Here is a 13,580-nt window from a genome sequence, read left to right as displayed (position 1 = left end):
GGATGTGGGTTTTCATAAAGCATTATTGTTGACAATACCCTTGAGGTAAAAGGTTGGGAGGCAAAACTATAAGCCCCTATCTTTCTCTGTGTCTGATTAAAACTTCGTACCCACAAGTATTGCGTGAGTGTTAGCAATTGTGAAAGACTAAATGATAGTTGAGTATGTGGACTTTCTGAAAAGCTCTTATATTAACTCTTTCCAATGTTATGATAAATTGCAATTGCTTCAATGACTGAGATTATAGTTTGCTAGTTTTTAGTGAAGTTTCTGATTCATACTGTACACTGTGAATAGATTGTTAGTTTAGCATAAGAAATCATATGACAATATATATATATGTTGTTGTTCTAAGAATGAACATGATGCCCTCATGTCCGTATTTTATTTTATCGACACCTCTACCTCTAAACGTGTGGACATATTTTTCGATATCGGCTTCCACTTGAGGACAAGCAAGGTCGAAGCTTGGGGGAGTTGATACGTCCATTTTGCATCATGCTTTTATATCAATATTTATTGCATTATGGGTTGTTACTACACATTATGTCACAATACTTATGCCTTTTCTCTCTTATTTTACAAGGTTTGCATGAAGAGGGAGAATGCCGGCAGCTGGATTCTGGGCTAGAAAAGGAGCAAATATTAGAGACCTATTCTGCACAACTCAAAAAGTCCTGAAACTCCACGAAAGTCAGTTTTAGAATATATTAAAAATATTTGGCGAAGAAAGCACCAGAGGGGGGCCACCCACTGTCCACGAGGGTGGAGGGCGCGCCCCCTGCCTCGTGGGCCACCTGGCAGCACCCCAATGCCCATCTTCTGGTATATGGTGTCTTTTGCCCTGGAAAAAATCATAAGGAAGCTTTCGGGACAAATCACCGCTGTCTCGAGGCGGAACCTTGGCACGGCGGTGAGCATTATGAAATTGGTGATGGAGGATGGTTCATGATGACGACGGCGATGAATCCCCCTCTCCGGAGCCCCGAACGGACTCCAGATCAGCCCTCCCGAGAGAGATTAGGGCTTGGCGGCGGCTCCGTATTGTAAAACGCGATCAAACTTTTTCTCTAATTTTTTTCTCTGCGAAAGCAAATATATGGAGTTGGAGTTGAGGTCGGCGGACGTCCAGGGGGCCCACGAGGCAGGGGGCGCGCCCAGGGGGAGGGGGCGCGCCCCCATCTTCGTGGACAGGGTGTGGGCCCCCTGACGCTATTTCTTTCGCTAGTATTTTTTATTAATTCTGAAAAGTTGCTCCGTGGATTTTCAAGTCATTCCGAGAACTTTTATTTCTGCACAAAAATAATACCATGGTAGTTCTGCTGAAAACAGCGTCAGTCTAGGTTAGTTCCATTCAAATCATGCAAGTTAGAGTCCAAAACAAGGGCAAAAGTGTTTGGAAAAGTAGATACGACGGAGACGTATCAACTCCCCCAAGCTTAAACCTTTGCCTGTCCTCAAGCAATTCAGTTAACATACTGAAAGTGATAAAGAAAAACATTTACAAACTCTTTTTGCTGTTGTTGTTGCAAATATGTAAAGCCAGCATTCAAGTTTTCAGCAAAGATTATGAACTAACCATATTCACAATAACACTTAGGTCTCATGTTTACTCATATCAATGGCATAATCAACTAGCGAACAATAATAATAAAACTCCGATGACAACACTTTCTCAAAACAATCATAATATGATATAACAAGATGGTATCTCCCTAGCCCTTTCTGAGACCGCAAAACATAAATGCAGAACATCTTTAAAGATCAAGGACTGACTAAACATTGTAATTCATGGTAAAAGAGATCCAATCAAGTCATACCCAATATAAACTAATAGTAATGCATGCAAATGAAAGCGGTGCTCTCCAGCGGGTGCTTTTTAATAAGAGGGTGATGACTCAACATAAAAGTAAATAGATAGGCCCTTCGCAGAGGGAAACAGGGATTTGTAGAGGTGCCAGAGCTCGATTTTAAAATAGAGATGAATAACATTTTGAGCGGTATACTTTCACTGTCAACGCAACAACTATGAGATCTCGATATCTTCCATGCTACATACATTATAGGCAGTTCCAAACAGAACGGTAAAGTTTATACTCTCCCACCACCAACAAGCATCAATCCATGGCTTGCCCGAAACAACGGGTGCCTCCAACTAGCAACAATCCTGGGGGAGTTTTGTTTAATTATTTTGATCTGATTTGAGCATGGGGCTGGGCATCCCAGTTACCAGCCATTTTCTCGTGAATGAGGAGCGGAGTCCACTCCTCTTGAGAATACCCACCTAGCATGGAAGATACAGACAACCCTAGTTGATACATGAGCTACTCGAGCATACAAAACAGAATTTCATTTGAAGGTTTGGAGTTTGGCACATACAAATTTACTTGGAACGGCAAGTAAATACCGCATATACGAAGGTATGGTGGACTCATATGGAATAACTTTGGGTTTTATGGAGTTTGGATGCACAAGAAGTATTCCCGCTTAGTACAGGTGAAGGCTAGCAAGAGACTGGGAAGCGACCAACTTAGAGAGCGACAACAGTCATGAACATGCATTAAAATTAATCAACACTGAGTGCAAGCATGACTAGGATATAATCCACCATGAACATAAATATCGTGAAGGCTATGTTGATTTTGTTTCAACTACATGCGTGAAAATGTGCCAAGTCAAGTCACTTGAATCATTGAAAGGAGGATACCACCCTATCATACCACATCACAACCATTTTAATAGCATGTTGGCATGCAAGGTAAACCATTATAAACTCCTAGCTAATTAAGCATGGCGTAAGCAACTATAATCTCTAATTGTCATTGCAAACATGTTTATTCATAATAGGCTGAATCAGGAACGATGAACTAATCATATTTACAAAAACAAGATAGGTCGAGTTCATACCAGCTTCTCTCATCTCAATCAGTCCATCATATATCGTCATTATCGCCTTTCACTTGCACGACCGAACGATGTGGATAATAATAATAATAGTGCACGTGCATTGGACTAAGCTAGAATCTGCAAGCATTCAATTCAAGGGAGAAGACAAGGTAATATGGGCTCTTGGTTCAATCAACAATCATGCATATTGCAGCCACTAAACATTTTCATTATGGTCTTCTCCTCTCGACCCCCAAAGGAAAGAAAAGAAATAAAACTATTTACACGGGAAAGCTCCCAACAAGCAAAAGAAGAACAAGAAATCTTTTTGGGTTTTCTTTTAATTACTACTACTACAACATGGAAATTAAACTAACTATTTTTTTTTTGGTTTTCCTAAGGTTTATCAAACACACAAGAAGAAAGCTAGAAAAAGAAATTAAACTAGCATAGATAATACAATGAAAAAGTATGAGCACTGACAACTAGAATAAGTGCGTGTGAACATGAATGTAATGTCGGTGAGAAATACGTACTCCCCCAAGCTTAGGCTTTTGGCCTAAGTTGGTTTATGTCCATGGATCTCGGCTACTCTCCCCGGTGTACTGAGGAGTGTCATCGTACTGCCAGTGGTTGGCGATCTGCTTCGGATCCCACTGATAAGATGATGGACGATAAGGGTCAAGTGGTGGTTTCGGCTCAGGCTCTGGAGCTGATGTCTGGCCTTGGTGCACGTAAACGGCTGCCGGCAAGACGAGGTAATGGCCTATAGTTAAATCAAACAAAGAGGGCGCATGCAAGATAATAATCTCATTGTGTTTCTTATTAAATCTCAGGTTATATAGAAGCATCTTATCATCATTGTTAACAATAAACACATGTGCTACCATGCTCTTATAATCTAGAAAAGTAGGGGGTAGCAGTTTTTCTTCTTTCTTAAAATGCCTAATGGGTATCTCGAAGTGTTTAGCAAGGCGTGCAACATAGATACCCTCAAAGATGGGGCCTTTTGTACGGTTCGGGCTTAATCGTTTAGCAATAACAACACCCATACTAAAAGAGTTGTCACGAAATAAAGCATGGAACAAAATAATAATATCGGGAACACTAAGATTTCCACAGTTTCCGCGACCAATTAAGCATCGACTAGCAAATATGGCAAAGTAGCATAAAACAAGAAAATGTATGCTAGTAATTCTTGCATCAGAAACCTTCCTCGATTTCCCTACAGTAATAGTATCAATAAAACCATCCACATCTTTACAATGTGGTTCCTCTAAGCTGCCCTCAAAGGGTATTCTGCAGACCGGGCAAAAATCATGTAATGACATCTCCCTAGCCACATCATACAAATGGAAAGCTACTGAAGGAGGTGAATTCTTAGGATAATAGTAGAAGTTTTGCACGAAAGTATTGGTGAGTAAGAGATACTGTTTGATCCGGTCGTGGAGAAAGTTGGTGAGGCCCGCATTATCAGCCAAAGAATAAAAGTCTTCATAAATCCCGGCTGCTCTCAAGAAATCATCACAGGGCCATTCACACGGCCGTACTTCCGCCACGCGAGGAAGATTATACTTGGCCTTTTCTTTCTCCTTAGCTTGTTTATCCTTAGAGCCTTGGCTAGAAGAGCCCCTCAAAAATCTCTTAATCATTTTCTGAAAATTTGTGAGATTTTTAGTAACTCAAAATAAAAGTGAATCAAACTCAACAAAACTGATAACAACTACTCCCATAAGTGCCTAGAGCCTATATCATGCATTAGAATTACTTGGGACCTCATAAATTTGACATGCAAGCTCAAGAACGGGGTCACCTAGGCAGCAAAAATTTGCAATGAATAAAGCACTAGAACAAAAACTAATTGGACCATTGGAGGAGTCACATACCAAGGAACAATCTCCCAAAGAAGTTTTGTGAATGGGGTTTTGAGCAAGGAGATCAAAAATCGCAGCAAAATGAGGTAGAACTTGTGCTTGAGCTGGATGGTGATTTTTTTGGGAGGAAGAAGAAGTGTGTGGGTGCAGGAATAAGTGGAGGGGGGGCCACTATGGGCCCACGAGGCAGGGGCACGCCGTGTAGGGGTGCGCGCGCCCTGGACCCTCGTGGCCAGGTGCCAGCTCCCCTTGCTGTGTTCTCAGTGCCAAAAATTCTTAAATATTCCAGAAAAAATCATACTAAATTTGCAGGGCGTTTGGAGAACTTTTATTTTCGGGATATTTTTTATTGCATGGATAATTCAGAAAACAGACAGAAAATACTATTTTTGCTTTATTTAATCTAAATAACAGAAAGTAAAAGGAGGGTACAGAAGGTTGTGCCTTCTAATTTCATCCATCTCATGATCATCAAAAGGAATCCACTAACAAGGTTGATCAAGTCTTGTTAACAAACTCATTCCGAATAACATGGAACCGGAGAAATTTTGAATAACACTAGGTTACCTCAACGGGGATATGAACATACCCAATAATAAGAATATCATATTTTTTCTTGACAGTAGGAAGAGGAAATTCAAAACCTCCAATAATGATAGTTGGAATTTTTCCAACAGAATTGATGCTATGAACTTGAGGTTGTTTCCTCGGAAAGTGTACCGTATGTTCATTAACATGAAAAGTGGCATTGCCTTTGTTGCAATCAATAACAGCCCCTGCAGTATTCAAAAAGGGTCTACCAAGGATAATCGACATACTATCGTCCTCTGGAATATCAAGAATAACAAAGTCCGTTAAAATAGTGATGTTTGCAACCACAACAGGCACATCCTCACAAATACCGACAGGTATAGCAGTTGATTTATCAGCCATTTGCAAAGATATTTCAGTAGGTGTCAACTTATTCAATTCAAGTCTACGATATAAAGAGAGAGGCATAACACTAACACCGGCTCCAAGATCACATAAAGCAGTTTTAACATAGTTTCTTTTAATGGAGCATGGTATAGTGGGTACTCCTCGATCTCCTAGTTTCTTTGGTATTCCACCCTTAAAAGTATAATTAGCAAGCATGGTGGAAATTTGAGCTTCCGATATCTTTCTTTTATTTGTAATAATATCTTTCATGTATTTAGCATAAGGGTTTACTTTAAGCATATCAGTCAAACACATTCGCAAAAAGATAGGTCTAATCGTTTCAGCAAAGCGCTCAAAATCCTCATCATCCTTTTTCTTGGATGGCTTAGGAAGAAAAGGCATGGGTTTCTGAACCCATGGTTCTCTTTCTTTACCGTGCTTCCTAGCAATAAAATCTATCTTATCAAAACGTTGATTCTTTGATTGTGGGCTATCAAGATCAACAACAGGTTCAATATCTACATCATTATTATTGCTAGGTTGAGCATCAGCATGAACATTATCATTAACATTATCACTAGGTTCATGTTCATCCCCAGATTGTGTTTCAGCATCAGAAATAGAAATATCATTGGGATTCTCAGGTGTGTCTATAACAGGTTCACTAGAAGCATGCAAAGTCCTATCATTTTTCTTTTTCTTCTTTTTAGAAGGACTAGGTGCATCTACATTATTTCTCTGAGAATCTTGCTCAATTCTCTTAGGATGGCCTTCAGGATACAAAGGTTCCTGAGTCATTTTACCAGTTCTAGTAGCCACTCTAACAGCAAAATTATGTTTATTATTTAATTCATCAAGCAAATCACTTTGAGCCTTAAGTACTTGTTCTGCTTGAGTGGTAACCATAGAAGCATATTTACTAATAAGTTTAAGTTCACTTTTAACTCTAGCCATATAATCACTCAAGCTCCAATCATATAAGCATTACTCTTTAATTCTCTACCAACATAAGCATTGAAATTTTCTTGTCTAGCCATAAAGTCATCAAATTCATCCAAACATTGGCTAGGAAACTTAGTAGACGGGATTTCAACTTTATCATATCTATTGAGAGAATTTACCTTTACTACCTATGTCGGGTTATCAAGACCATGTGTTTCTTCAATAGGTGGTAAATTAATACCATGTATTTCTTCAACAGGAGGTAAATTCTTAACATCTTTAGCTTTAATACCTTTTTCTTTCATAGATTTCTTTGCCTCTTGCATATCTTCAGAGGACTGAGAAATAGAATACCTCTCTTCTTCGGAGTTGGTTTAGGAGTTGGCTCATGAGTTGGCTCAATTGGCTCAGGAATTGGCTCAGGAAGAGTCCAATTATTTTCATTAGTCAACATATTATTCAATAACAATTCAGCTTGATCAACTCTTCTTTCCCTGAAAACACAACTAGCACAACTATCCAAGTGGTCCTTGCAAGCATCGGTTAGTCCATTATAAAACACTACAAAAAAATACACTTCCGTGATGATACGTGTTTATCACGGTAGGTCACGTTTTTTGTCATGCATGTACATCCATGACGATTTTATGACAAAATCAAGATAGTCATACCTGTGCTGTCGTAGAAGTGTTCCATGACATTACCAAAATGATCATCACGGAAGTGTCCACTTCCATGACGATAAATCGCGCGTCACAGAAGTGCTTTCGTCAAGGGTGACCGACACGTGGCATCCACCGTAACGGAACGCCGTTAAGCTATCGGGTCGGGTTTTGGATCCGATAACCCGTTAACAGCCCCAACCAATGGGGATTTTCCACGTGTAAAATCATCATTGGCTGGAGGAAACATGTGTCGGCTCACCATTGGAACAGATGTCATCCTCTCATTGGACCGAAGGCGCCTATGATACCGTGACACGTGGCACGGCCCAACAGAGGACCATTCTTGTGAAAAGGCCGGCCCGTTTGACTTGGTCAAAAGGTGGCGGGCCGGCCCACGTAAAGCTTGTTAACGGCATGTTCGCATATAGCCCATTTACAACCCGCTAACCCAGGGCCCCTTATGCCCTATCCGAATTAGGCCTAGTAGCGTCATCTGGGCCGTCCAATATGATTCACCCAGTTTTAACTTCCGGCCCATGTGTGGCCCATGACTTATTTCGGCCCATATGAGGACCTTTGTAACTCTTGGCCCATTAACAACCCATGGTGAAACTGGCCCATAATGAACAGTGTATCACTTTATACCCATTAACGGCCCGTTATTCCATTGGGCCGTTTCTAGCCCAAGTTATCTTTCGGCCTTCTCAGGGCCCATTGATTCTTGGGCTCATTTGCAGCATTCGGTTACATACAGCCTGTTACTGTCATTTTCTGCTTGTGGGCCAAATTCAGCCAGTCGTTACAGTCGGCCCGTTTGCGTACTGTTAATACGTTGGGCCGTTTTCATGTAAAAAAACCCGTTGGGCTATTTTCATAGAGTTATCAAATACGGCCTATTAATGGCCCGTTATGGTCCACGAATAGTACGGCCCATGATTGGCGAAATGATGATACGCCCTGTAGAAGGCCCATGGATCCTACAGCCCGTATGAGGCCCACGGATAGTACGACCCGTAGAAGGACCATGGATCGTACGACCCGTAGAAGGCCCATGGACCCTACGGCCCGTAGAAGGGCCATGGACCCTAAGGCCCGTATAGAAGGCCGATGGATCCTACGGCCCATATAGAAGGCCAATGGATCCTACGGCCAGACGAAGGCCCATGGATCATACGGCCTGCAGGAGGCCCATGGTTACAACAGTCCGTGTGTTGCCATAATTATTTTAACCTAGTTACCAAAAATAGGCTATTGTGGCCACTAGAAAAAAACAGAAAAAGAACTGCAGTGACTACAAGCAAACAACAAAACAAGACAATAAGGAAATAAATAAGCAAGCAATTAATGCTAGCCTATTACCCCTATTACACATATTACATCCACTGGGCATCAAAGTTCGCCACCAGTGCAAATATGGGGAACAAAGCAGCACATTACATACACTGGCCGTCAAAATTGGCCACCAGTGCAAATAAACGTGGCAGCAAAACAAGAGCATAACTGAAACAACTTCAGAAGAGCTCAAGAAACGTTATCCTGGGTATCCACCATGCTGGCAATAAGCTTAGCAAGATGATTAGCTTTGTCCTGTTTGGTGCTAAAATCCCCCAACGCTTGCTGTTGCACCAGAAAGTATGCATCTGAATGCTCCAGGGACTTCCGCATTCCTTCCACTTCTTGTCGCAGCACAGCTGATTGATGTCTTTCACCTTGTAGTTGAGACTCAAGAAACCGAGCTGATTCAGACAGTGAGTTTGAATAGCTTGTGCAAGCGGTAGTGGCCAGTAACTCGAACACTAAACCAAGACAGGACTTTGGGGTTGTCTCGATGTCTTCAAGATAGTCTTCCTTAGCTGTTTTATCAGCTTTGTTGGAGACAAACAAGGATGTGTCACTATCCTGAACCTTATCTGCATTACTTCCTTTACCATTGCTTAATAAGGCACTCTTCCCCAATATTCTGTCGGCATTCTAAAAGAAGAAACAAGCAGACACATAACAAGTTTAGCATGTACTAGTATATGAAACTCATTTCAGTGAACCAGTTCATTAATAAGGTGGACAGGATTAAACTACCAAGTCTTCTATTGCCAAGTACTAGTACATAATAAAAGCATCAAACAAACATATATCTATGTCCTATGGTCACTTCATTGTCTTGCCAAATCAAAATAGAGACACGGTTCAAATCATATCAGTTCAAGACAAAGCAGCAGTGAAAGAATACAAAGCGTGGGAAACTACACGGCACAACAAGATTTCAGATGGGTACCACGGGTCTACATGTACAACAACACTATTGGCTCTGTTGTGATGCTAGTAATGTGCATGATATGAAAGTCAACTGTATGCACAATTGAAATTGAAATCAACAGAGCTATTGATAAGAGCAAACCTGTTAAAGAAACATGCGTGAACATACCTGCTGTGCCATTGGAGTTTCGATTGGATCCTTCAATTTAAAAATAAGTTTGTATGAGTAAATACAGTGATACAAGAGCAAAGCAATCATAGTTAAAAAAAGGCGCGCCTAAGCGAGCGCTTCAGCGCGCCTAGGCTCTAGGCGTTGGCAAAAGCATTGCGCATAACTATGCTTAATCTGTGCATAACTGCATATAAGCATGCGCTTTGGTCAGTAAAGCGCAAGGCGGTGGCAAAATGCACAATTAACGCCTAGCGCTTTTTTGAACTATGATAGCAATGGAATCTTAAATTAGAACAGTTGTTCTTCAGGTTTAGGAACTTGTTCTACATGAACATAGTACAGTAAGATGCAAGAATATAATGCTTAAAAATAGAAAATGAGCTCGTAGACCTTACCACATTCTTTGTTCTGGACTAGTACAGAACAAGGCGTTCCCAGTCATCGTCCAGTAAATGTGTCTCAGGAGAACATAAGGGAAATTGATGAGTTTCTTTGCCAGTGAAGTACGTTTTCTTCAGGTAATTCCGATACTACCACCAAGCATTCTTGAAGATAGTAGAGGTATTAGCACATGTTACCTCATCCTGAGTTTCCAAATCAGTCCTTCTCTATAGAGAAAATTGGGAAAATTTGCTGTATTATAACCATCATGGAGGTAGGATGCATGGGACGAAGCAAAGTAATTGCCATGAATAACATTACTTACACATAACTCCTGGACAAACACCTGCAACTGGCATTTTCCTTCATCTTCAGTATAATATTTCCAAGATGGGAAGATACGCACATATGATTTAACAACATCAAATGCGATAGATGCTAAACTACGACTAGCTGGTTGTGCTTCCTCCACAAGAATAGGCGTACTAACTGGTGGAGTTGGGGTTCGCCATGATAGTACTGGCCCTTTGGGCACTGGAGCTGCCTTACTAACTGCTCTTGTTTGGGAGATCTGTGGTGGAGATGGTGCTGTGTCAATAGGAACTGGGTTACTATCGGCTGGGGTTGGGGTTAGATTGGGTGAAGCTGGTTCTCTGTCCATCGCAGTAGGGGTAAAATCTGCGAGAGTTTGGGTTATGTGTGGTAGGGCTGGTTCTTGTGCATGTACAACCAGGGTGCTATCTCCACCAAGAGGTAGCACTGTTTTATTTGAAGACCGTGTTTTTAGTCCGCTAGATACTGGCATCACCCGCTCCAGTTCAAATGGCTGATAAACAGGAAACATAGTCGAATGCACAGACATTGTATGAGAGACAGATGCAATAGATAGTGTGGAAAAAAGAGCGCATGAAATAGTTGACATGTATATTGTTTAACTAAAACGGATAGCATGACATAATTTCACATATATGATGTCTATCTAAACTGGATAGCATAGTATAACATAATTCAAAGATATGATGAATAACTAAACAGGATCGCATGACATAATTCACCTACATGTTATCTAAGTAATCAGGATCGCATCATTTAATTCACATATGTGATTTATATGCTAAATAGAGGGCATTCAATATGATGTCTAAACTAAGAACATGGTGTTGTATATTGTGTATATGATGTCTAAACTATGCAATGCAAGACACCGTATGCATGATATGAGCAGTATAACCGTGCCAAGTTAGAGCATACACCTCAGTGGGGGAATAGGACTGGTCATCTGTCTCTGAATCCATCTCTGAGGAGCTATCGGGACCCAACAAGAGATCTGCTTCGACAGGTAGCACTGTCTGCTCTGAAGGCCTTGTTTTCACTCCAGATTTTTCCATCTCCCACCCAAATGGCTGATTCACAGGAAGAGTAGTTTAATGTACAAACATTGTCGACAAATGGAAATGTAATGAAGAAAAGGATGGGCAAGATATCGTTCAAATATATGATGCCTGGTTAAATAGGATGGCATTGCACATTTCACATATATAATGGCTGGCTAAAAGACATGAGACTGCATAATTCCCATATATGACATAGAAACTAAATAGGTGGCATTATAGAACATGTCTAAACCAAGCAGATGACATATATGATGTCAAAAGTAGGCACTGCAAGGCAACATATGCATGATATCACTAACATCATCATGCCAAGATAGAGCAAACACCTTGGGGGTAAATAGGAGTGGTCAGCGGCGTCTGAATCCGCCTCAGAACAGATATCTTCCTCTGGATTACAATCTGGAGAGGGGTGGGGAGGGTTTGCCATTGAACCCACCATGGAGTGATGTCTGCATGACATTGTATTGCCGCGCAAAACTCTTCTCCTTTTCTCTACATGTTCAGCATGACTGTGTACAATATCTGACATGCATATGAAATGTGAGATTATGTAAGGAGAGCATGCAGAAATTTAGAGTGATGGTAACAACCAACGGATGGATCCAAAAATAATGATAGCAGGCTAATGATTGCTTTAAATTAATAAAAAGACAAATGATGATTGCTTTACTATTTGTTTCCCACCCAAGATGAACAACATAGGCATACCCTAGGTGAACCAGATATTAGACAGACATACTATTCATTGCTGCCTCGATATGTGCCCCACAACTAATTTAGAACTCAAGTTTGAACATTAATTTGGACCTGACTTGGGAGTCCAAGAGCTGAGCAGGACGATAAAGTAGCAGGTAAGTTTAAGCAATGCATAACATAAGCAGAAACAAAAGAGTGTGACCTCTCTTGTGGACCCGTGTACTCCTCAGGTTCATCCGCTGAGTCGATGATGCTGATGCCGTTCTGGTGGGTGTCGGCGGCAGGGAAGGAGATTTGAGGCAGCGAAAGACGGTCAGGAGTCGTGATGTCTGGTTTGGTGGAGGCTTCTGTTGATGGAGCAGCTCGGGTCAGGTGGACGACGTCGCAGCAGGAGCAAGACAAACCACACAAAGTTCCCTTCGACACGTACCTGTAACTGAAGTAATTCTGTAAGGGCTCATTTGGCTTGCATGATTCTTAAAACGCAGGGATAGGAAAAACACCAGAATAGGATAGGAAATGCACATGGTAAACAGAGCATTTTTAAACATAGGATTTCTGTCAACTTGGGTGTTTGGTTTACAGGAATTGGAAGAACAGAGGAATGCAAAGAAACATGGCCAAAATAAAGTGAAACCATATGAAAGCGTGTACAGTTAGAATGTTATTCTGACACTAATGCACTTGGTCTTATTTTCATGCATAGTATTTTGAAAAGTAGGTCCAGGTGGATGTTTTGCTTCATTCCTTTCAACAAAATGCATGAATAATTGAATAGTAGAGTGCCATTGGAAAATTCCCTATTGCTATGTTTTTTCGTTGAACCAAAATGGCCCTAATGGATCGACGTGAATGTATAGTAATAAGTGATGCAACAAGTGTACAACCTCTTTGCCGTAGCCGTGTCGACCTCAGCATCATTGGGTTGGTCACTGAAGCAGTTGAGGAAGAGGTGGCTGTCGGAGGTGTGGAGGAAGATCTGAGGAATCTGTAGACGGCGTCCAGGGCACTGCTCGGTTGTGATGGATCGTTCTATCGTTGGAGCAGCTCCGGTGAGCCGTAAGACGTCAAGGCTGAAGCAGCACAAGACATACATCGTCAATCTCAAGTGGGATTCTAATAGCATCTTCAGTAGATGATGTAAAATGGATGTAAAATTAATATCACCAAAAACCACCTGACTACAACAGATGAGGTAAAAACTGTTGACTCTGAACTTAACTGTCGAAACTAAAATTTACTGTGGAATCTGAATGCTACTATCGAAACTGAACGCAATGGTAGCAGAGAGGCACTTGACATGTAGTTTAGGGAGGGCCTGCAGTTCATCTTCAACCTGCACCCCCCTGAGCTGCCAGCCACCACCGGCCAAACCGCCGGCCCCAGCGCCGCGTCGCCA

Source organism: Triticum dicoccoides, chromosome 1B, assembly GCF_002162155.2.
Source record: "Triticum dicoccoides isolate Atlit2015 ecotype Zavitan chromosome 1B, WEW_v2.0, whole genome shotgun sequence".
In the NCBI taxonomy this organism is placed as follows: Eukaryota; Viridiplantae; Streptophyta; class Magnoliopsida; order Poales; family Poaceae; genus Triticum; species Triticum dicoccoides.
Note: the sequence above shows the minus strand (reverse complement) of the source record.